Raw genomic sequence first — 25856 nt, forward strand, 5'->3', positions numbered from 1 at the left:
AGAATTGCCCCCTTCCGCGACGTAACCGTCTTATAGTATCTTCGCCAGACGAAAGTGGAAAAGATTTACTTTCAATCACCGGCAACTGAATCAGTTTGTGGTGAAGAAAAAAAAGAGACAAGACAAGGGAATTTCCCCTCTTATATAATGGAAGGATCAGATGATTAACTATCACGTGATCCGGAGCACAAAATAAAACTTTAAAAGCGTGAATAACAACAACAATTCTTCTTGGTTAGTATTCACGTAAGTGCACGCCGATCCTTCTCTTCTCGAACAATCATTAATCCTTTTTTCACACTATAGACCGTAGTGTTCGCCTGGCAGCGCCTGCTAGTTATTTGAAGTGACGGTTGCCAATTTAAATGTGCCATAACCAACATTGACGAAGGTTCCCACCACTCGATAACAGTTCCTGATGAATTAAAACAGGTGATTAGTCGGTCAGTTCTTGCCCTTTCCAGAAGTGCGAGAAACGACTTGAAAGTCATAATTTAATTCAATCACCGTCATAACAGTAAATGACCAACAGTGCCCGTCAGTAAATGGCAGTACAATATGATGGATTACAGTGCACGAATATTGGAAAGAGACTATTTCACTTCAGAACAGTACGGTGGGGCTCAACATTGGGCATGATCGATAGTGCTCGTCATTAAAAACAGACTATTTAATATCAGAGCAATCTAATTGAGACTGACATTGGTCATCTCGCCACAGACCTCCAGTGGATGTTAATGCTCGACAATGTCCGAAAGCTGAAAACAGTTAATATAAATTCTTAGCAGCCCGATATATCCCTACACTGATCGTGGCCACCAGTGAGCGCCAGTTACTTCTGCAAGCTGCTACACCCAGACAATGCCTAACAGTAGATTTCATGGCTGTAAGTTCCTGCTATTTTGCAGGGCTGGCAACCATAGTTAAATTGTTTTCGGGGGGGGGGGCTGTAACGAATCTGTTCTGGCGTTGTGTCATACTTATACTGGACTAAACTGATACATGGGACCTGATAATTAGGGCTATGACATGTGAATATTCTTTTCATTATTTTAACTCGAGTATATATCAGTTAATATCTTATGTTTTGTAGATAGAGTGATGTGGTTTTCGATTGAATTAACTGTGTCGGATATATACTCGAGAGTCAAAACAATGATAATATTCTCTTGTTACAGCCCTACTGATATATATATATATATATATATATATATATATATATATATTTATGTATATATATTTATTTATATAATATATGTGTGTATTTAGTCAGCATGTTCTCATTTAGACTAGTATTGTAAAATAGCACGGAAGGTTCTTAAAGAAGCTTTAATTGTAATTTTTCAATTTTTCTAATTGTCGTTTCTCTTAGATCTGTATAAGAAAGTTTCATAGTCATCTTGGTCCATCTGTTCTTTGTTTTGCTGTATTTTTTTCAGTCCTTTGCAAGTACTTTCTGAGTTCTCAACAATTGTCTTATTGAAAATTATAAAGAAACTATAAAACACTCCGAGCTATTTGACAATACTTTTCTGAAATATATATATATATACTTTTCTGAAATATATATATATATATATATATATATGTGTGTGTGTGTATCGATGAAGTGGTATCTTAACGAGTTGCAATTAAATCCGCGCCATAGGGATTATTGCTACGTGATCCATAACTAGAAGCAATGTCACGCATACCCAATTTAAATACGTTAGACATGTGTATATTTGGAAAATCTTGAAAGAGGGAGTACGTGCGGCAACGTATACACGACTAGTTGACGCGGCAACGATACTTTTAGCTTCAGGAAACGCGTCTGAAAAAACAGTAAAATGTATTTTATTATTTTCCTGCTTTCGCGTCTTTTTTACCAATGAAGAAGCGAATATTTTACAGTTCCGCATTATTTAGTTTGGATTTCGATTTCGTTTTTGCAGTGCAAATCAAATTAATGGATGCGTGCGGATATTTCGTTACTGGGCAAATCAGTGCGTTTAATTGGCGATAATTTTATAAGAATGCGCATTCGTCAAAATATGCGACAGGTGAGAATCTATCGATCAAGTAATGAAAATGGGAAAATCTGCACAATTTTAATCAAATCAAATTAATATTAGCTTTGATCTGTTGTTTTATTAGATTTTATACAAATCTGCATTAGATAAATACATGCATGTTACACACACACACACACACATATATATATATATTTATAAACATACACAAAATACGCGTATACATATGTTCTCCTGGTATATACACACATAATATATAATATATATATATATATATATATATATATATATGTAACAGAAAAATGCGAGCATGAAAAGTAATATGGTTAAGCTTAAACATGGAAAAGTAAAAGAAAATGACAATATTCTAGTAAAAAAATACAATAAATTTATAACTTAAAATATTGCACCATTAAGAATTGATTACAATGTTATAAATTGAATTTTTAAAAATTCTTAATGCTGCAATATTTTAAGTTATATACTTCTATTTTTACTAGAATATGTTGTGCTTTTTATCCAGTTTTAACAACTAGTCTTAATTTTCCATACTACTTTTCATGCTTGCAGTTTTGTATTGTAATCCATGATTTTTCCAGGCTTCCAGTAAATTCACTTGTTCTCGGTTTAATACCAGTCTTATTTTTCCCTATAAACAACGTACACATATGTAATAACAATGTACAACACCGTCTGCTTTCAATATGATCCCCAATTATCTCCCTTTCATTCTTCAATTCTCTTTCACTTGTTACTTCTTTTTTCGAGAGCTGTGAATTGGTAGCATCAGTAGTCATTGAGGCGACGTTGTTGCTATGGAAACTAGTCATAAAAACGTCGCTCACCTTACGACTTTTTACGATTTTGAACACCAGTAAATTCATCATAAATTTTGTTTTACTGTACGAAAATTGAAATTCTTTTTACAATATAGCTGACAAGGTGATCTAAAAACTGTAATAATTGTTTGAAATTTAGTCGAAAAGTGAGTGAGCGGTGAAGCTTTCAAATAGTTGTAAACGACCAAAACTGCCACTTAATCACTTGTTTGAATGATATACATGCATATTTGAAACATACATGCATACACACACAGATGCCTATGGAAGAAAAATTGAAATGCTTTAAATTATAAAAAGTGTGATTTACAATTTTATGATTTTATGTGTATACGCACATCTGTCTACAAATACATTCTAATAGTACATTATTTGTTTAAATTTTACTATACTGAATACTGAGAAAATTCACTTTTTACGGTAGAATATTCCTTTGTTAAGTATAAGTAAGTGCCATGATTGGTGGTTATTCTGTCCGTCGCCGTGTGCATGCGATTGGCATGATATGTTAACATCTTCGTAGTACTCGTATGTGTGTGTGCGTGTTTGTGCTTGTGTATGTGTGTGTTTGTGCTTGTGTGCGTATGTGTACACGCGGGCAAATATTTTCCAATAGTAAATTATATTGCGGTACATTGAACACTTGTTATCTTTCCTAATATCTAATAATCACTATAATTCTAGGAGTATGCTCCCAGGCGCTGCAACATTAAGCGAAATGCACCCCACTTTTCTAAATTGTTTGAACTAGACCGCCCGCTTCTAGATAACTATAATTTGTATTACTGTGCTCTCTGCTGTTCATAATATTGACGTCTATTTAAAATGGCCGTTATTAAAATGCATTATTTAAGCGATTTTTCTGTGTGATTTCCTATGCTGCCTGGCAATGGAAACGGCGTATAATGTTCAAAGAGGTCATCTCTCATTGTTGAGAGGTTTTGGACACTTAGAACAAACGATGTCAATTCTTGATGTAACATTCATTTTGTGCAGAGACTATTTAAAATTCAAAGAAATTAGAAATAGATGAAATATTTCACTTGTAAATCAAGGCATAGATTGTTTAGAAATCAATTAGTAATAGAGTTTTGTTATGTCTGAAACCGAAACTATAGTATTACTATTACTATACTATTACTTCTATATATGTACTAGGGGGCTTCTGTGACTAATTTGGATTTTATATCTGTCTGTTTGAAGGCAAACCAAAATCATAGTATTACTATTACTAAGATTATACTATTACTTCTATGCATGTGCTAGTGGGCTTCTATGACTAATTTGGATTTTATATCTGTCTGTTTGAAGGCAAACCAAAATCATAGTATTACTATTACTAAGATTATACTATTACTTCTATATATGTACTAGTGGGCTTCTGTGACTAATTTGGATTTTATATCTGTCTGTTTGAAGGCAAACCAAAACCATAGTATTACTATTACTAAGATTATACTATTACTTCTATATATGTACTAGTGGGTTTCTATGACTAATTTGGATTTTATATCTGTCTGTTTGAAGGCAAACCTATACTATTACATCTATTAATATTCCTTTGTACTGACGTTTCTGAATTTTTGAGATGAGGATTGGTTATTCTTATTTGGATTCATAAGACTACAGTTCTCATCTTAAGTGTGATTTTTACAACGTTTCGGTTGACTCAACCTCCGACATTCTTCAGGTGTATTTTTTCGAATTCGGGAATGTTTCTGTCCAACTTAGGAATTTGGACGGAATTTCGAGCGGAACCCTTTATTTACTTGTTCATTTATCCATGATTGGATAGTGGTCATAACTCGCAATTTTATTTTCCGGTCGCCCACACTGATAATGTAATCGTAATTATAAAAGTGATATTCTCCTGAAAGTTGAAGGTTCAATTCTCAGTGTGGGCGACCGAAAATACAATTGCAAATTACTTAGGAGCTTTATCCAGTCATGACTGACGAAGCAAGAGCATATGACTTCTTTGAAGTAAATAAGGGTTCCCGCTCGAAATTCCATCTAAAATCCCGAGTTGGATGAAACATTTCCGAGTCTAATAAGATACACTTAAAGGTCGGAGGTAACATCGACCGAAACTTTGTAGAAAATCACACTCAGTATGTGAAAACAATACGAATCTATTTATACTATATTTCAATGTCTAATTCAGTAATATAAAATTTAATCTGGTGTTAAGAGATTTTCCTTCCCGTGATTACATGTTTTCAGACACATTCATTAAGTAGAAATAGTATTGTTTTAAGTATACATTAAATTTAAATGTTTTTATTTTATGGGGGCTACTCACCACATGCCATGAATCCCTTGATATTAGGAGCTTATCTTAAGGAGAATTATTTTAAGACAAATCAAGATTGAAAAAAAATATCCCACCACCAGCGTTCAATTCCTTAGACTTAAAAAAGCCGAGTCAAAATGTAAGTTTCCAAAAGCCTTATACATGTAAGGGATTACAGGACTGTCTAACAAAGGAGTATTCACTTAAATGTAAAAAAAAATACATTGACTGTATCAACTGTGTCTACAGATTGTGCTGTGCATATAAAACGTGCAATATTGACCGAGAAAGAAAAGAAAATAGGAAGTTTTAATTTCAGCAATGTCCGTTTTACATTTTCACAAAAATTATAGTTATGAAAAACACTACTACTAAAAATACGCTGGCTAAATCATAGCAGGACCCGTGAAAATTCTACAGAATGAGATACATATTTAATCAATAAAAATGTATTAAGTACTAATAAATACCCAAAAAGTAACATTGTGCTACAAATTATAAAATCACATTGTAAGACACGATCTTTAATTTACGACTTCAGTCAAACTTCTATTGGCAGGCAATGTTCTTTATTGTTCTGTTTCTTTCGAATGTTCCCTTTTACGTAACGTTTTGCTGATTATGTTCTTTGGTGAAAAACAGCTTCAGGTCGAAATTACTATAACTTCCTTTCTCACACTATTACAACAATGCTATATACGACATAATCACATTGACACATCAACGAAGTTAAGCAACGTTCAGCCTAGCTAGTAGCAGATGGGTGACCATTTGGGAATTCTAGGCGCTGTATGTGCTCTCCGCTAAACTCGGCATTGTTTCCGGTCATTCTGTACCTCAACTTGCCACTCGTATGCAACAATGTTGACTCAGGAGAGGCTTGGCTGTAGACAACGCAACTCTTGCCAAACAAATTTCACGTGCAGGCATCCTTACAGTGGGTATTCATAGTCTGTCAAGACTGGAGTAAGTCACACACAACAATGATCATATACTACTACTATTATTATTATAATTATTAGTATGCTATTCGAAAACGAAGCTATATCAAAGGGAGGTGTCATATTCTCCAGGGTTACAGATTCACTTCTTAGAGTCTAATATCGCACATTTGACTTATTTTGAATCAGTTTGGCTTGAAAATTTGTATTTGGCCTTTTAAAAAGTGTAGTTTACGGATTAACTAAATAAGAAATAAAAATATTTGCTAGATTCGGATTGAGAAATAAACAAGGCCGATAGCCATTAGTCGCGTGCTTTCGTGTAATGAATTAATGCATGAATGTAGGATTGGCATGAAATTCTTAAACATAAACTAAAATGATCGAAAAATGGGTTAAAATGACAAATAAATATAAAAAAATGATTTAAAATGACTTTAATGAACTTAATGATGAATTGAATGGCCTTAAAAATGACTTGAATGCTTAAAAAATAACTGGAATCCTTCAAAAGCAACTTGAATGATCTAGAGAATTACTTGAATGACTTTCAGACTGACTGGTTGTAAAGTGGGTGATCATTTTACATTAAATTAATACAGAAAAGTTACCCCCACTTTATATCGCAATAAATACAGCATGTAGTAAGAACCGATACTACACTTTGATCTTGGCCAAAAGGTCAAGAAGAGCTTAAAAAGCTAAGAACAGCATCTATTAACAACAGACCTTTGATCTTAACCAAAAAGGCCAAGCACAAAAGTGTTACGGACAGACCGACCAACGGAGTGACTTATAGAGTCGCTTGCACGCGACTAAAAATTGACACACACCTGTCTTATAGATGCAGTCAAATCTCCAATCCACAGCTTGAGATTGCAAAAAGCCGTATCGTTGTTTTCATTCGACTACAAATCTTGCTCTTCTATTTATTAGACTCTGCCGATTATTAATATTAATTAATGACGTAATGCTAATAATTGTTTTTAAAAACACCTTATCATACCGGCATACTACACTATTTCAAGTAAAGCTGTATATATGCATATATAATGTAAAGCAAGATTATGTTTATTCTTTTAATCTTCGTCCAACACATATTCTGTAGCTTAACATTAACAGACAAGATGAATTAGAACAATAAATGTCAAATATTGCCAAGGCTAATGCGGAAAAAATTGCCCCCTCTCTCTCTCTGCTAAAAATACTCACACGTTACAGTAGTCTGTATCTCTACGAAGGCACCATTCACTCATACTTAGAATATAGTTGACATGTCTGGTCTTATACATCTACCAATAGATATTGTCTAAAAGTGTCTTCAATCTAATAGGTTGTGAATTATCAACAAAGCTTCAACCTCTGGCACATCGACGCATCCCTGTGTCTATTTTACATGTACTTCAATGGAAAGTACTCTAATAAACCTGTAGCACTTGTTCTCCCTCGACGGAAAACCCAACTCACACGACTGTAGACACTCCTAGATGCTGGAAAGCCTTCCATTATAATAGCTTCTCTCAAACTCCTAAACTTTGGAATTTCCTCCCTGTATCTTGCTTTTCACACTGTACGAAGATGCTTACATTTAAATGTAATTTGAACAAATATCTTGCTACTCAACTCCGTAGATATTACCTCTGAATTCATGACCCCTTTACGTTCTAAATGACAATGTTTTCTTTGGGATGAATAAGAATGAAAAATAATGAGATTCGCATCAAAAGCTTGACGTCTACTCACACCACTTATCTACATATTATTACAATCTTAGCTATAAATCAAATTTACTATCCTGCATTTTCGATCACCGGTATTACCTTGTCAATCTAGTTATATTTTTATTCTTATACTAGCAGAGAGACTCAATGTTGCCCGGAATTTAATGATGATAAACGAATATTTCACACGCCTATATTTTAATTGTCATCTTAATCCGTGAGATTACCCGGGGGGAAGCTTTACATGCTCCAGTGCAGTAAATTAGTAAAAAAATACATATTCAACATTGCACTCTTGGGAACCTAATGTTTCTTTTATAAAATCATTTTATATAAACTTTTTTTCCAGATCACGAAAAAAAATATTAAATTTACGTGCGAGGTAACGTCACTAAAAACAAAAAACACGTAACTTGAAGTTTTATAAGATATTTTGCAGTTAATAGAAAAAAAATAAATTTACGTGCAGAGTTTGAACTTACAGACCACGTTATACAAAAGAAAAAATAACAAAAAAAAAAAACACGTCATCAACTTATCCACAGTAGAATTTTCACGGCCCGTTGTTCTATCATTATTGCTAAGCGATGGCATGGACAAAATGGCTTTACCGATGATAGATAAATTTAAATAACGGTTTCACTTATCGATTATCGGTAATTATCGGGGGGTATTCTGAGACAAAACTTAAGATCACTCCCAGACTTATATACTAAAGTTCTGTACATTTTAAAGAAAATCCGACGGTTGTTTCAGAGTCTATAAGGAACGATCTCATACGCTGTCAATTACATTTATATAATTGTAGAGATTAAGCTACACGTAGGTGTCCGTGTTGCATTTCCCGCAGGAAATCATCAGGTTACAGATCCAATTAATTTACAACTGGAGAGGCTAATAACGGCGCCCGTTTCGTTAAGCTGTATATGTGCATTACAGTTGTTTAGAATAAAAAAAGTTATATACCTTTTTTTTTCTTTTTTTTTTTACACAGGAAGCATCATTATCAAGGACCGGAGGCAACTCAAGTATAAGGGTTAATGGATATACATAAGCCAATGTGATTATAGCGTAGTAAATATAAGTAGTGGTAATCTTGTAAATTGGATTATTTGAGAGACCGGTTCATCAAGCATTTGTTTATGTTGGACTTGCAGACATATTATAGTCAGCTAGAAAACAGGCAATCAGAAGATAGTTTCACAGACGTGCAGTTTTAAGAAAAGATTTGTTCATGGAATCTACATTTAGGTTAAGGCACAGATAAAGAGTGAGAAATTATTGATAGTGGATTTGGCTAGACGAGTGTTTTTCATGAACGTTTTGCGAGGGGGAGATCATAAATTGAAGCTCAGCTGAACACTTGCCACGAAAATAACGATAAAGCAGAGACAGGCTCGTAAGGTCTCTTCTGTGGGAAAGAGGTTGCAGGGAAGAGAAAAGGGCACTAAGCTAAGAAGTCTATTTTGAAATCTTGCAAGGCAGGATAGGCTGCTTCTAGCAGCTCCTGTCCAGATGTGCCAACAGTACTCCATCGTCGTCGTAGATGGCTTTTAGGTAGAGAATTACATCAGCAGTGAGATATTTACATGAGCGGTAGAAGGATCCCACCATTTTTCCAGCGACCTTGGCAATGGATTTGATATACGTGTTCCATTTCGGTCGGGAGCAAAGACCAAGCCCAGAAACTTGTCAAAACATGAAGCCTCCCCAAGACGAGAGCCATTCATTTCAACCGATGCCAGATTGGCATTAGAGCGTAGATGATGTAGATATAGAAGCTTGGTTTTAGATGCATTAAAAGTAACCACCCAACTCTTTCTCTATTGTATCACATGCTCAAGAGCAGAGGAGAGTCAATCAGAGAGAACTTGGTCGTTTACGGTTTTTGATGTGCTGCCATAGATTGTAGTATCCTCAGCATAAATATTTACGGATGATGTATGTGATTTTGAAAATAATGTAGATCAGGAAGAGAGTTGGGCCCAAGATTGACCACTGAGGGACTCCAGCATTAATACTGAGAGCTTCTGATTTCTGCCCATCAACCACTACTCTTATGAACCTATTAAAAAGAAATTATTTAATAATTGAGAAGACATTTCCAGCTATACAATAGCTGGAGATCTTGTGAATAGACCTTTATGGCATATCTTTAAGGCCTTTGATATATGAAAAGCAATTGCTCTAGCGAGGAGGCTTCCGTCGAGAGATTCGCTAATCCCAGGAGATATAATTAAGCACGTCTGCTGTAGATCTAGCAGAACGGAAACCATATTGCACGTCACTAAGATGGCTGTTTTTGCTGATATTGTTGACTACTTCTCTATTGAACACGGGTTTCAGCAGCTTACTCATGGTGCACAGGAGACTTATTGGTCTGTATTCAGAGGGAGATAAGCGATCACCTGAATTCTTAAATACAGGGCATACTTCTTGTGTGAATTGCTCCCTACATGTTCCATAGTATATATTGTACTTTTTCATATTCGATTATTTGTACAATACAGTTTGGAAAATCTGAAAGCATATATTTAGAATTAAACAAAGAAAGCGAATATATATTGACTTGACTCTATAACAGACAAACTGATAAAATGTGGCAGTTACCAAGTCAGATGACATTGCTATAGCAACTAGGATAGATTTGCTGATCAATCAAGTTTTGTTTGTGCGTGTCATTTTCGTTTTATCTTTTTTTAATGCTAGGAAATACAAAAGTTATAAACACAAGCAATATCTAGCAACAGTATTCCGTTTATACAACGTCATATTAATTAAAAGAGTTTAAAGTGATTATTTCTATTGAATTCAGTTTGACGATGTGATTCTTTAAATATTCGGATTGTTTTTTTTGTTTTTTTTTTTGCCAAAAAACTCACCAGAGAATTAAAATATCTAAGTTAAATGTTAAAAGCGAAAGATACAAAACAGATGAGGATTTATTATATGTATTATATGTTATACAATTGTTCTCAATGTTTGAGCTGATATAAACCTCCAGCCTTCTTCAGGTGCATCTTAGTATTGTTGAATTACTTGGGTTACGTACATATTTTACGGATTCGATTAATAGAAAATTAGAGATCTATTGAAGATCTATTCGTTTTCAAAATACATGGCGCATTTTGAATTCTAATAATTACGGTCCGTTGGAAAATAGAAAAACATGATTTCTATACTTTTCCAATAAAAGCAATTATCGAGATGTACAAAAAATGTTTCGAGGTTACATCGGCTGAAACATTGAGAATGACTAATGTTTTCAATTTCAAAGCTGCATTAGCAAATGAATATGAACGTGCATACGAAAACAAGCATAATTCTACATTCATATATATATATATATATATATATATATATATATATATGCGCACATACATACACATACTTTTACATACATGGAACGGCTCATCATATGTAAGTTAACAAATGTACCGAAGTTCCATTACTAATGATTACTATATTGTCCAATTTCTACTGTACACTCTTTAACCCTTATCCTCGAGTGTCCTCTTGGCCTTGATAATGTGGTGATGCCTGTGTAAAAAATGTATATACATTTGTATACGCATACATATATATATATATATATATATATATATGCGGAATAATTACGGTTAACTACCGGTTCTCAATATATTACTGAAGTTAAGCAACGTTAAGCCTGGTTAATACCAGATAGGTGACCATTTGGGAATTCTAGCTGCTCTATGTGCTCTCCGCTTTTCTGTGCATATGTTTCCTGTCGTCCTGTAAAACAATTTCACTTGTGGCTGGTATTTGATGTTGTCGAATCAGGAGAAGTGTTGTTGGAGATTGCTCATATGCTGCCTCAAAAATTTCATGCGCACACATCACTTCCTGGCTATCTAGAGTTTGTCAAAGACTGAAGGAGCATTATATATATATATATATATATATATATATATATATATATATATATATATATACATACACGAGATACATAAATGCTCGAATGCCTCATAGTACTTTATTTCTCAAGCCATGTGTTAAGTAGTAAAGAAGTTGAAGTCTGTTGCCAAGGTCGCTGGAAAGATGGTGGGATCCTTCTACCGCTCCAGAAGATATCTCACTACTGATGCAATTCTCTATCTATATAAAAGCCAAGTACGTCCAAGGATGGAATAATGTTGCCATATCTGGGCAGGAGCTGCCAAAAACAGCCTATCATGCCTTGACAGAGTACAAAATAGACTTCGTGGTTTAGTGGGGGATGCCCTTTTCTCTACCCTGCAACCCCTCTCCCACAGAAGAGACGTTGCAAGCCTATCCTTGTTTTATCGTTTTTCTCATGGCAGGTGCTCGTCTGAACTCCAATCCCTGGTCCCCCCTCGCCAATCTTTCACGAAAAAACACCCGTCTAGCTGAATCCACTGTGAAAAATTTCCCCCACTCTATATCTGTGCCTAAATCAAAACGCGGATTCCATGAACAAAGCTTCTTTCTTAGAACTGCACGCGTGTGGAACTCTGTTCCGCCTGCCTGCTTCCCTTCGGACTACAACTTGGATGTCTTCAAAGCTAATGTTAACAAATTCCTAATGAACCGCCTCCTTAAGTAAACACTTCATCAAATCTCCACACTAACGTAATGTACTTGCAATAATCCTTATCCCTGAGTGGCTTCCGGGCCTTGATAAGTGGTGATCACTGTAAAAAAAAACCCAAAACACCCTTTTCCTTTTTGCAATATACTATTTTAACATGTTATAGCGCACCTTTCTCTTTGGTCTCTTGGTCTTACTGGATTACAGGATAAGGATTAATCTTTTCTGAAGGAGTATCCAGCTTCTTATTGCTAATAAGGTAGCATCATTTGAAAAAGGGTCACCATTTCTCAAACATTAGCGAGGAGATCTTTATTGGGCTGCGAATTATATGTAATTTTGAATATTTACTATGGGGTGTAGTGAAAAATATTTTCATGCCATGTTGTCCTGACAAACCCATGTACCGAGATATTTCGAGAATAGTTCTCTGCTGTCTAGTATGCACACAAGTCCATATTAATATATACATATATACAAATATACATATATACAAATATAGATACACACATACACATATATATATATATATATCCCCGTACACATACACACACATAAACATACATGCATATAATTTTTTGTTGTATACAATGAAGGATCAACACTTTCATTTATGCTTAATATCAGATAATTATACATCGTACATATCGAGAAAGTCTTCATTTGTTTATTTCTCTCCATCATAAAAACACTTTATTCATGAACCTAAAACAGATTTACACTTTTACTTCACAGAAAAGGCAATGAATTCAGACAAGTTTTAATCAACCATAATATTGAATTCTCATCTATTCCCAAGACAGGAATAACCATATGTATGTTCTCTTCCATCGCGACGACTGGATATGTAACTCATAAGAAATATGTTATTTGGTTCTTTATTATATTTATTCTCGAATTTAAAGAAATAATCCCATGAATTTGCGTATCAATTCTCTGTGCTATCATGTAACCAAACCACATCTTTTATGTAGCGGAGAAATGATTTCAATTGTGTGGATATTTCATTACGTGTGTCTTTGTTTATATCTATGTATGTAATCGTGATACATTTAATGTGAGTGTGTGTGTACGCATATATACGCGATAAAGTTTACCATGCCATTTTTTTCTGTTGTTTCGGTCTTCTGGGATTGATTGTTCTTATCACTGGTCAATGAGCTGTAAAGAACCTCTAAGACGAAACCATAACATCGATTTTCTGGCACGGATTACTTTATTTCGTCTACAAGTAAACTAGGAGACCCTTCGCATTGTTGACTCCAGTTTTTTGCGGGTTCCCCCCCCCCCCCCGGCACATTTTTTGCGTCAATTCCACACGTCTGTTCTGCCCAAAATCGGAAATCAAACTGAACTTACATGCAAGAGAAAATACATCTTCCTCTCTTTTTTCACATCCACCCTCTTTCTTTCCACTTTTTCATTCACACGAACTTGATTACCTATTTCATGTGCTACTATGCCGGCGTAACCCGCGATAGATTACGTACCACATCATAAACAAGTGGGTTATGCTTGTCTAGTAGCTAGAATTTCGCGTGTTTGCGTTTGATAGTTGGAAAGAAACACAGAATTAAGTTTTTGAATTTCGTACTTGACGACTGAAAATTATACTATTTATATCATTCGGGGTATTGCTCTCATCCTAAGTGATATTCTTACTATTTCTGAGACGATGTAGTCTCCAACGTTTTTCAGATCTGTCTTGTTTAACCCGGAAATTTTTCTGTCCAACTGAACTCCGTACGAAATTCCGAACGAAACCCTTTATTTAATTCACATATTTTCAAAACCTCCTATCGTCAGTCATAATTTGGCTGAAGTATTAAGTAATTCGTAATAGTTTGCTTTGATATCGCTCCCACTCATAAGATTTTCTGAAAAAGGCCGAAATGTACATCGGCCGAAACGCCAAAATGTGAGAATAACTCAAGATGAAAACGGCAATCCGAACAACACAATGCAGAGCATGTTTCAGTTCTTCTCCGTCACAATCATATGCGATCTACAATTATAAACACTCAAAATAAAAGAAATTATTCCATTTTCGTTTTTATTTATGAAAGATGTTCGTATGAACCCAGCAGATGTGAGATTCCCCTCAAAATATATTGACATATATAGTTTGCCAATAAATATTCGGATTAGTTTGCCACGAAAGAGTTTGCAAGTAACAGTTTTTGCTGTTTTTTTAACGCATTTTTGTTTAGTTTAACGGAATCTTGTAGTTTTGTTTTAGTCAGAGTTTATACGAAACTTACTCTCTTAACTACAAACAAGATTCTCGTACATGTAATCGCTGTTTTTTCAGCTATTTTGTTCAAACAGTCGCGTAGTTGATAAATCAGACCATAAATCAATCAATCAGTTCATTATTTTCTCGGCGGATACTCAACAAAACGACCCTCCAAAATGACACTGAAAACAAATAGAAGTCTTTGCTTCGTACGTTACACTTCCTCGTTTTATGTTTTAAAGGATAAGCTTGTGCATTCTTCTGTTTATGAAAACAATGTATTGCTGTACGTGTAATATCATATCTAACAGCGCAGTTAATATCTTAATAGTTTATCGTAAACAAACAATTAATAAATGAAATATAGTTTTCTTACGATTTCTTAGCCGTATTTAACTTTTTGACACTTGTCAGCATTATCAGGCGAATCTTAGCTCCTCTTCTTTCGTCGGGAATGTATGTATCTAACCACGCATTGCTTAACTATATGAAATAGAATATAAAATATTCTATTTTTTCGCTATTAATCTACTTATGCTAAACAAAATAAAAAGCCTTAAAAGATATACTTGCATTATATCTTAGATTTAAAAGAATGTATGACCTGGACATTATTCAATTCGATCGATTAATCAGTTCTGAAATGCTTTTATCAAATGAATTAGTTTGGGTTAATGAAGCATAACTCCCATACTATCCAATTAACCTTAGAGACTTGTCATTTCGGCATCATTGATTTTAAGCAATAAAAATGTCACGATACAATGAAAAGTCAGACTCAGTTGAGTTTCTCCGATTAAAGTTTATTTCAAGTTTTAGGGCTGGAATAATTATAGTGACTTCTATTTTTGAATAATTACAGGAACGGATATTTTTCAGATGCGTCTATTTAAATTCCGTTTGTGGGAATAAAAAATTACGAAATTAAACCTGACAAACCAAATGGTTGTCTATTGACCGTGGGTTTTAATTCCTGTTAGATGCTAAAATTATGCAAAATAAAAAAGTTGTATGGTTTCTGGTTGCTAAAACTTTCAAGAAAAACCCCTAGTAAAGCCTGCAACCTTTTATCACATCTTGTGTAACCTGAAAAATAGCATAAAGAAATATATACACGTCGTTTGTGAATGACCATTGGTGTAGTATAGTTGATAACTAGAATGTCATTAAGGTTGAATATAACGATCGATTATGTTCCATCGACAATCAATATAACTGTAAGGTTAAACGTAATAGTCAAAGAAGCAAGCGCCCACGTGTGTGTGCCTTGTGTCACTATCCGACTTACCTTCAGTAGGGATCTGAGAGAGATAGAGGGAGAGAGATTAAAGATGTCCGCTGTGGCTTTATAAGTTGTAGTCTCGTGTAATTACACGAGATTCCACCGCATACCGCACACATATGCAAATGAAATGCAGTCAGATTTTTTTCATAAAACACTGGTTGGCAGAGGTGAAGAGAACAGACGCATACTGGAAGTTGAGAGATACAATTTTGAGGACCTCTCCTCAAAATACATTGATGAATTCTATCCGTGAACGTTTTTTTTTTTTCAAAATATCAGACCATTTAACTGCAATAACAGTCGATTATGTGGGAATCGAGACATCCTTGTATATGATGGAGGACTGGAATTTGCACGGCGTGGCTATAATAAACTCTTGTGTTGCTTTACAATTTGATGATACTACACACAAAACTTTCATGATAATACACCACAGCACAAATATACTAAAATTACAGTAATTGACTAATATGTGCATGAAAAAATGATAATTATCCATGAACGAATGGTCAACCTCATTACATTACAAGTTTTAGATGACTATTAAAATAAAATGCAAATTAGTCAAATTTTACAAGTAATAGTTACAAGCTGTAAATGTCGTATACATTGTTTTGAGCATACAATGAAGAGTTAAGATTTAAATGTCATGTTGAAAATTAGTGTAAAAATATTTTTACTGCAGCAGAAATTCAGAGCTCAAAGGTAAATCCGTGCTCAGGAATACTTAGTTTAGAATAGGCCATCAAAAGAAAACAATCTAATAGTACAGACCAGATAAGAATAGTTAATCCAGATTGTTAGAGATTAAATACATTATACTAAAGTTATGAATGAGAAACATAGTAATATTGATAATTATCTTTAACGATATCTCTCTTTAAGGAGGAATTATTTTATATCCTTGAGTTACGTATCTTGGGGAAAATATAAAATCTTCAAATTTCGTTATCAACAAGAGGTATCGTATCAACTTTCGCACAAACGCATGATCAAGAATGAAGACAAAAATTCCCCTGCATCCTCTAGCTCTGGCCAGGGCATATGGAACCTATATTGAACACGTCCGCTAAAAGAAAAGAAGCTATGGAAGAATATATAAGATTTATAGTGAGTTTAAGATATATTATTTAGTTTATTTATTGCTTGTGCATATTATTTGTAGATATAGTTTATAATTATATGTTGGAGCCACGCTGTCATGATTACGGTCATAATTTATCGTAGACAAGCTGTTACTAAATATATCCAGCACAGGCGTTTTATCATCTTTTATTTTCCGAAACCTGCATTAATGTCTTTCCTACATAACGATTTCTACCAGCATTACATGTGCTCAAAAAATTATTTTAACTAGTACCAACCCATTACGAATCCTGATAAATCAAAATATGGAATATCCTTTTCTATCACATTGCTAAATGAAGTATGCTTTATTAAAATATTGTATATGCCTTGATCATCGTATTTGCAGATCATTACATGGTTACAGTCGCTCGTACCATGTACTTCGTTCATTTAATGAAAGATTTTGTCTATAAAACTAAGCACAACTGTTTTTGTAACATCAGTTTTCTCATAAATTTATATTTTTAGTGAGATTTTCCATTTCAAACGTGTTCATTAGTCTTACGGCATTGTATAGGATGAGTAATCTTTTGGAATTTCAAATAACAGTTAATTTTCTGGTTGCCTAGCATAATTAAGGAGTTGTTTCAGACTAGATGAATATTGACAAACTTAATTCTTTTGATCCTTAAATATATTTCATAATCAATAATTTGTTGTAGCATTTAAAAAAACGCTCTATTTTAATGACATTATTTACGTGTTTCATACCAGTATTTTTGTTATATTGAAAACATTTCGATTGCTGTAATATCTCGGTTTCGGAATTATCAGCCAACATTGATTTATAAGATAAGCTTTGTTTGTACGCACGAATACGTAGTGATTTTCGGAAATAAAGCAAGCAAAGGTAGACTATTAAAAATGTTGCACTTACCTGATTTTTCATATCATGAATTTTGGGCGGATAATCCATCCCCATTATACAAAGTAATCATTCTATTTCAAGTGTTTGTTTCTGATTCAGATGATCTCAGCAGATTTATAATGAAAATCTTCACTTACCTGCAAAAAGAATAAAAATATTGATACAATAAACGTTCAAACAATTAAAGAAACTGATGAAAATGACGTACTGACTGAATTAAAGTTCTAATCCTCACCCTAAAAGACGAACCTTCCTGCCAGTGGTAGGACCATTAGAGCTATACCGCCAGAAACACTGGTCGCTAGCAGGCTTACTATCGGCACCAATTTAGCGCCAAGTGGCGTTAGAGCCGCGATCTACTTTATATAATTTTGGCATCAGGAACCGTCACCTCTGATCGTCTCTACATTTGCTGATAACGCTCAACCGCAAATAACATTGTTTCTGTGATATTTGTTTGTTTTCATAGAATGTTACAAAGTAAGATTACATACATATTTCAGGAATAATAGACTGACCTAGATATTATAAACATCTGGATAGCCCAAACGAGATAACGATCTATTGCAGTTATGGTCCCCAGAATTATGCCGTGTATGTTTTTTTTTTTTTTATACTTTTGCTAATACACGTTTTGTTAATTATACAACTGTACTTGTTTTAAAATAACTGACTGTGAGGTTACAATAAGGACAATTCTTCCATGGCTTCGCATCCAACCGTTGAGTTTTGCTGTGGTCGGTATCGCTCCTATAAAATCTGCTACCTTACAAATGTAGCTGCTACGAACTTTCGTTAGACTTGTCAATCCTGAAGCACGATTTTTTGAGCTTCATACATAAGCTTAACTCGATTAACAACAACAAAAAAGCACCAACTTCGAACACTTTTCTCTAAATGTAACATTAATGACACTGGTTTTTAATTGAAAATTGCTGTAAGCTAACAGTTAATATTATGACCTTGGTTGCATCGGAGAAATTGTAAGAAAATTATAGTATTCTGATCATTACAATTTTTATTTACTAATAAAACAATTTAATGTTGCTAAACAAAACTCGAGGACAAACTTGACAGAAATATTAACCCTATGCAGTTTTACCAACTATCTTTAAATGTGGAAATTGCTAGGGAATATCTTATTTACATGCGGTCCTTAGCTGCACCAAGGAAAGTGATGACGTTAAATTTATGCAGTTCTTATATAACATCCTCCTCATATAGCGCATCGTATGCACAAATGTCCCTCATCTAGTACTGATCAAACTGAGCGTTGCTTAATTTCGGTTATTTAACAAAACACTGCGTGCAATAAGATGAGTAGATTACCCACTGAATGATGGGAAATATCATGTAATCACTATAATTTGACTATTTAGGGGGAGGATTTTGCTGAGATTGGATTAAAAGAAAAGCATGTTGTTGCCCACAAAGGAGCAATATCATGATAACATGTCCCACGTTTATAAAAATTCAGTTTGAATTTAGGCACATAGAAAAAGACAAGGACCTTCTGATTTAGTTGTGGTATTAAGACGAGTTATTTTTCTGAATGTCTTACAAGGGACCCGTTGTAAGAGAATTCGCTAATGGGCCGGGAGATGAGCGTTCAATCTTTGAGTCATACTAAAGATTAGAAATAGTACTTTATGTAACATAGCGCGGACGCGCATATGCAATTGCATGCGAAATGACGCCACCGGTTGGGAAAAATAAAGACTTCAAAAAGCTCATGTTAGAGATAGGGATAACGTTCGAGATCACGTTAGAGTAATGTAAACGTTTGAGATCTATTGGATGACGTCACGGCCGTTACAATGAGGAAATAAATGTTGTTACAAAGAAAAAGAGAGATGAAGTTCTTTTCTAGTATTTACCTGCTTTACAACTGAAGACTTCAACTTCCTGATTCCTGACAACGTGGCATTTATACTACTTTGTTAAAATCTAAACATTATCAGGGGGATAAAGGGCAAGTTAAACAAATCTTCTTCACACCTTGCTGTAGTAACGTATAAAAAGGTGACCTTCGGTAACCCTCGACTATACTCAGTGACTTAACTTTAACAAAGAACCAACGTGTGAAGCTCAAGTGATCAGATTTCGTACTTCTTTTTTCACTAATGGTTCATCGCTTACCAATGCTCGATGGTCACTCGATTGTAAAGTTTCAGTAGATTGCCAGTGAGATGATGAACGCCATCAATAGAGCATTGGAAAAGTAAGATAGGGTAAATAAAGAATAGAAACGTTCCTTTTTGGCAAATATGTTATAGAACACTAAGGAAATCATCACTAAAGTATCAAAATATGTAAAAGCAAGATTATAGTATTCAGTACGCCGCCTCCTCAGATGTGTCAGTCGTACTCCATCGTAAAATCTATTTCATTAATTAATTAGGCGTGTCTTACTTTTATTACACCCAATTAAATTTACCGTGATACATAATTCATTTCTTGAGTTCCAGAATATTCATTTTTCAGTTCATTGTCTTTGGCAACATTTTTTCTAATTCCCGTACATTTTGGTATCATATTTTTGCGCAATCCAAACTCAGCCCAATTCATCATAATATCTTATCGCAATAGAAATTAACCCATCGCATGGCGGTGCTGTTTGCCTCCGTAAGGTCTTGGTTTGAGCAATGAGGACCCAATCGGCAGTTTTTCCTAAGGTGGTGCATCGTTTCTACCTCTCCACATGGACATTAAGGTGAGGTGTCTAGGCCCCACATGTGGAGATTGTATTCTGTTTTGCCTACTTTGGCTCTTTTGGGGATTAATTTCTACTTTAAACAACAGAATTACCCACCTAATAATGACTAATCTAATGTTGGCATATTTTACGATAATACCATAAAAAGATTGTGAATATATATATATATATATATATAAAATAATTAAATATATAGATACTAGTGTCTCATCCTTTCGGGAATCTTCAGTGCAGGGTGTCACGATTTACACCAGTCGATCGATTCGAACCCAGCGACACAAGGCATTTCTGGCTTGATTAGCAAGGACCGTATCCATTCGGCTACCGTAAACCGCGTGAAATAACGTTGCAGTTAAACATTATTTTTAAATGTTTTTTACGCCTGTCAGAGTGATCTAATTATATAATGATCTAAGCATAAGAGCTAAATTGGCCCACTTAATTCAACTGAAAGTGCTTAACAATAAGAAACGATTCTCCTAAAGGGGCTGTGTCGTATAGATTAATTGAAATATGTGTTATCGAAACTAATATGGGAAAAATTAGCCTTATTTCAGATTTACAAAAATGATTCATTTAATTTGGTTTTTCGAACACTAACATGAAATAAATGTTGTATTTGCTTATGAGAAAATTGTACATTTGCAACATCAGCAAATCACAAAAATATTGAATAGAGAAACCGATGGAGAAGTAATGCTATTAGATTACGGTTAGCGATCAGAGGAAAATAAGATTTTTGGACTCATTTTTTTGTAAAGAAAAAATTAAAAAAAAAAACAACAAAATACATCGACCCTGCTAAAAAGTTCTCGTAATTGTACGCTGCTACCACTGTAGATCCATAAACAATGGCAATATCACTCAGATGGGCATTACACTAAACGATTGTTTAACGAAATAACCCTCTTTTTGCCAGAAACTCAAAATACACTTTTGTCGATTATTTCGATTATTTGAAAATTTGACATTTAATCGGTATTAATTTGTAAAATCAATGAAAACAGTTAAGAAACATGGCTTTAAAATCGTCCGGGTCGGCTTTGTGTATAATTGATATGACTATCAATACATGCGGCTTCAACCTTGTAACAAGGTGACCAGTTGATTAAGCGATAAATACGTACTGGTACAGCAACTTCGAAGACGTCGGAGGATATGCCAAAGGATTCACACTTCGTCGACGAACACCCATTCAGTATGCGACTTACTTGATTATTACTCTAATATAACCAAAATCACGCAACTGCTTTACACAATTACATCCGTTTCGCGAAGCATATTAATGGCTAACACTTAAACTCTTTAATGATGATAGTCATTTTCGCGAACTCTAGCCTGCCTATATACTGTTCACGAGTTTTTTTTTTTTATTCAAATATTTTATTTTTGAAAAGTCTCAAATTAAAAAAAGAAATCAGTAACAGATCATCACCATCACCATCACTTAACATGATTCTTTGCTCCGGCAATCTACGGAATACCAATTATTAAAAGAGCCGAAGGTGATGAGTTTTACAAGTAGCAATTAAATAGCCACTAACAAGACGATAAAAGCAATAACAAAATGACTAATTAATATGTCGAGACAAACTATTTCCATTAATGGCCAGGAAAACGGAAAAACTTATTCAATATTTTGTTTTGCTCTTGATTTAAAAAAAATCTTTTAACGATAAAACAACACATTTTATTTCCGGTCTTTTATTCTTTAGACAATTTATCATAAAAAAGCCATTAAGGAGAAAGATTCTCTCGTTAAAAATGAAAACCACAGAACAAAAAACTACTTTAAAAGTGTTGCGTATGTATGTGAACCGAAAATAAAGACGAAAAAGTTTTGACATGCAAAAAAAAAAAAAAAATGAATCTTACATATTTTTTTTATATTACCTTAAATTTAAATAATAAAACATGATCAGCTTGCAGAAAAAGAAAATATTCATTATATATTAATGAACAATCCAATTATTAGTCTCCATCTTTAAGGAAAATCGCTAAACTATTACAACTATTTCCATCCATATAAAAACATTCGATATCGGAAAAAAGAAGTACAGGGTGGAACGATAAAAGTGTTTGCCCTAAAAAAAAAAAAAAAAAAAAAAAAAACACGGCAGCTTTATTTTTAAACTTTTATTTATAAAATCAATTCATGTAACTTGATTATATATTAGAGCTGTGGCGCATCCAAAATAAATGTTTCTGTTTAGAGCACAGTTGAGCTCTTTAAACGTTAAGGAGGGTCATTATTTACAGATAATTTTATGAAATAAAACATTCTCAACAGTGCAATGTAGTCTAAAACCTGTTTCCCAGACAAGCAAGAACAACACGCATTACTTCTAGAGCTGTTTCTGACCACAGTTCCCGATAATTGTATAAGGAATGTCCACATCCCACTTGGGAATGCTTATAATGCAGTGATAATGGTTGAAATCGCCCTAAACCGTAGACACAAAACTAAAGAGCCATTGCTCAAAACTACGAAATATTAAAAAAAAAAAGCTGATTGGATGCCATCAGGGATCTCAGAGATGCCTCATTGAGAAATATTTTTTTCTTCATGCTGAACAGTGCGCAAATGAGACCACTGAATGGCTCAAAACGGCAATTGAAGCATATGTTCCCACTCTCCCTAATGGTTTACTTCTACTTGTGCAGCTGCCATTGCTACAAAGCAGCATGCGTACAGCAGATTTAACCGACATGTCTAGTTCAAACAGACAGAAATATATAGAAGCTAGTAGTAATAAGAAAGAAATAGCGACAGATAAGAGAGAATTTACTAAAACCACCAAAAACGCATCGAAGCACAGAAATTAGGAACCCATGATTTTTTGGAAAATCTACAACAGTGTCGTAAATAATGAGCAATCAACAATTCCCCTACTATCCAACAATCATGAGGTTTTTTGCACAGCAACCCAGAAGGCTAACATGCTTGCCAGTCGATTTGCCTCCAACTCCACATTGAACCTTGCTAACCACCCCCTCCATAACCTTCCAGTATAGACAGACGCAACACAAGACGATCTGAAAATCACCCCTTCTCAGGTGCATGATATAAAAAAAACCTTGACACTTCAAAAGCATGTGAACTTGATCTCATCCCGACTGTGCTATTAAAAAAAATGCTCAGCCGAGGAAGTTCCAGTTCTCTCCAAACTTTACAACAAATGCCTTAAGGAATCTTGCTTTCCTGACTGCAGGAAAACTGCTCTGTGGTACCAGCTTTCAAGAATTCTGGCGAAAGAACTGCCCCAGTAAATTATCGCTCCATTAGCCTCCTCCCACTGTTCGCCAAAATATTTGAGTCCATAGCTCTAGTCCATCAGCTTACAGATGCTAAACTTCTGATCTAGCAACAATACGGATTTAGGCAAACCCGTTCCACAGCAGATATCCTAACTGCAATCTCTGTACAGTGAATAGTATATACGTTCAAAGCAGGGAGGGTAGAACGGTAGCTCTAGATATATCTAAGGCTTTTGACGGGTTATGGCATGAAGATCTTCTCAGGAAAATCAGATCATACGGTATCACTGGACGAATACTTAACATAATTAAATCCTTAAGGGAAGAGAAAAATCCCGGTTGTCCTCGACAGTCGTACATCTAACCAATATGATATAAATGCGGGAGTACCTCAGGGGTCTATCCTTGGACCTTTATTATTCCTAATATTCATAAATAATTTCCCTGAAGAAACTGTCTGAGATGTACTGATGACACCACGCTCTGGCACGACAGAAAAACAAATGACCACCTATCTAAGGAAATAGCAGAAACACTAGAGAAATACCTCCAATTTGTAGTGGAATGGGGGCAAAAATAAATGGTCACATTCAATGCTGCCAAGACTAAACTTGTTTCCTTCAATAATTACAAAAACCCTTCTCTACCACCAATAGCAATGGCTAAAGACTCATTATCTGAAAGTACCTCCTTTAAACTCCTCGGCCTATCGTTCACAGGAAATAGGAGTTGGAACAATTACATTTAGAGCATTTCCAGGACCGCTGCAAAGAAAATAGGCTCTCTACCGTGTTGGAAACCTACTAACGTCCGAAAGTATCCTGTAAGGGCACCATTCGCTCACATATGGAGTATTGATGTTATATTTGGTCTGGTGCATCTGCTACTAGTCTCTCGCTCCTAGATAATGTTCAAAAAAGAGTCGCCAACCTAATAGGTCCTGAACTGTCATCTAATCTTCAGCCACTGCCCCATCGACGAAATGTTGCATCCCTCTTTCTGTTCTACAAGTATTTTAATGATGAATGCTTCGACGAACTGCAAGCACTTGTACTCCCTCAACGTAAATACCCCCAACAAGCAGCTAAATCCCACCCCTATACAGTAGAGATGTAAGAGAGCTTTCTACTCTAGTAGTTTCTTCCTCCGAACTGCTAGATTTTTGAAATCCCTTCCGTGTCCCTGCTTCCAACCGTAATGACATGTAGAAGTTCAAGTGTAATGTAAACCGACATATTGTTTCCCAACTCCCTACACAGTACACAGCTTATGTCCCTAATAGTAGACCCCTAAATCAAAGTGGCAATGTGTCTTGTTTGGGGTGAAAATGTAATTTAAAAAAATCTATTGTGGACGAAGCCACTGCGCGGGGGAATGTGAAGCTTCACCCGCGATACACCACAATGGCGTCTCTAACCCCAATCAATCAATTTGATAAAAAGTAGGCGATTCCACCGATATCGATGACAATAAATGTAACGGGGACATTTGTTATCCTAATTTAATCCTGGACAACGCCGCGTTCTTCTGCTATTTGTAGAATAAAAATAATTGCTCAATAATAGAAAACGACACATGTCGCAGTGAAGGTACGTGTGTCCGGTTCGTTTAAAAAAATCGAATATGAAAATGCAATTCTAATGTTAATATTTATAATTATAAACTAGAAGTTAATTACTCCAGAAAAAGTCATTTTCTTTAAAAAGAAGGCGAGGCATAAACTTACTGAATATACTTAGAACAGTTTTTTTCACTTTTAATATAGACGAAACTATTAATTTTTAATTTTTATTATTATTTGTAATCAATAAGAGAATTAACGCAGGTGATCAGAGATTACTCCTTGATAATAGATAGTGATGTTTCCTTGAGTGTTCTAGTACTCTCTATCCCTTTCAATAACCTGCTAATGAGTTTGCGTTATCACAACAATCGCTTACCACTGACAAGAACTGGGAGTTTATGGTAATAAGCCTCTTCAAGATGCTA

The 25856-nt window shown here is 34.7% G+C and overlaps 1 long non-coding RNA gene across 1 annotated transcript in view; it reads right to left on the reverse strand.

Annotated features, from left to right (window-relative positions):
* Positions 1 to 16153: 16153 nt before the first annotated feature.
* The window catches only part of LOC145245707 (uncharacterized), an 839291-nt gene continuing 829588 nt past the window's right edge, over positions 16154 to 25856 (reverse strand). The window contains exon 3 of the long non-coding RNA XR_013863021.1: positions 16154 to 18030. This is a non-coding gene — a long non-coding RNA (uncharacterized LOC145245707). The remainder of the gene's footprint in view (positions 18031 to 25856) is intronic.

Source organism: Euprymna scolopes, chromosome 23, assembly GCF_053919585.1.
Source record: "Euprymna scolopes isolate OS-2025 chromosome 23, ASM5391958v1, whole genome shotgun sequence".
Taxonomy (NCBI): Eukaryota; Metazoa; Mollusca; class Cephalopoda; order Sepiida; family Sepiolidae; genus Euprymna; species Euprymna scolopes.